At 42.8% G+C, this 1,210-nt stretch overlaps 1 non-coding gene across 1 annotated transcript; it reads right to left on the reverse strand.

Annotated features, from left to right (window-relative positions):
- Nucleotides 1-210: 210 nt before the first annotated feature.
- Nucleotides 211-317, reverse strand: LOC139085364 (U6 spliceosomal RNA). Its single transcript, XR_011543638.1, has one exon. It is a non-coding gene; the product is annotated as a U6 spliceosomal RNA (small nuclear RNA).
- Nucleotides 318-1,210: the final 893 nt, after the last annotated feature.

Here is a 1,210-nt window from a genome sequence, read left to right on the forward strand (position 1 = left end):
TGTGAACTTAATCACTATGCCACCAGGTTGGCCCCGTGTTTTCTGTTTTAATAGGTAAAATTTTTTCTTTCCTATTTTTTTTAATTGAGTTAATGATAGGTTACAATCCTGTGAAATTTCAGTTGTACGTTAATGTTTGTCATTCGTGTTGTAGGTGCACCACTTCACCCTTTGTGCCCACCCCCCACCCCACCTTTCCACTGGTATCCAAAAACTGTGGAAGGCTTCATGAATTTGCGTGTCATCCTTGCACAGGGGCCATGCTCATCTTCTCTGTATCGTTCCAATTTTAGTATGTATGCTGCCGAAGCGAGCACTTAATAGGTAAAATTTTAACACAGGGTCTGTTTGTTTTGATAAGTGCACATGTGTATGTGTAATTCTTATAAAATTAAGAAAGTTAATATTTTTGTTATAATAATCATCTTTATAATGATTCTTTGGTCACCTATTTCTTTAGATAATTTTCTTTAGTTCAGCACCATAAGTAATAATAAAATTCACATGAGTCCTCTCCCTTTTCCCCATCAGATTTTCGTTAAGAATATTATCTTCCCTAGCATTTACCCTTGAACTATTAAATATGCTTAGTACTCTGCTCTTTGATTTGCCAACTTTAAACAATCATTCTTAGACTCTATTGTTGCAATTACAGATGAAGTTATCTGCAAAATTGTCATCCTTCCCACCCCAATTTCTGTTAGTTGCATTTACGTTCTGCTCTGTTACCTTAGCACCACCTTTGTTTCCGTCTTCGTTCTCTAGTTAATTTGTTCAAGGCTCACAATCAATCTTTTGCCAAAGTCCCCACGATATTTCGGCTTTCTGAAATGAGGTCTGTCTTCTACTAGCTCCTTCAAGAAGAACTCATGAGAACATTTCCCGAGTTCTTGCGTTCTCAGACCTCCGTTCAAAGATGACTGCCCCCATAGGGGAGGGAGGTGGGCCAGTGAAGTGGGACTGGACAGGGGGATGCTCCGGTCCTCTGAGACTCAGCCCTGCTCGCAGCATTCACCAAAGCTGCCACAGCCCCGGCAGAGGACCCCGCTGGGAGAGGCCAGGCTTAGATCAGGTCTAGATGCGTCGTCCAGCTCCTCAAGCCCAGAGTTCTGGGGAGAGCAGACACCACATTTGAAGAAGCTGTGAGAGCAGACAAGAGACTGGCTTCGAGCATCTCTGAGGCACCTGCAAGGCCCAGCCTTCTTTGTGC

The sequence above is a fragment of the Equus przewalskii genome, chromosome 8 (assembly GCF_037783145.1).
Source record: "Equus przewalskii isolate Varuska chromosome 8, EquPr2, whole genome shotgun sequence".
Taxonomy (NCBI): Eukaryota; Metazoa; Chordata; class Mammalia; order Perissodactyla; family Equidae; genus Equus; species Equus przewalskii.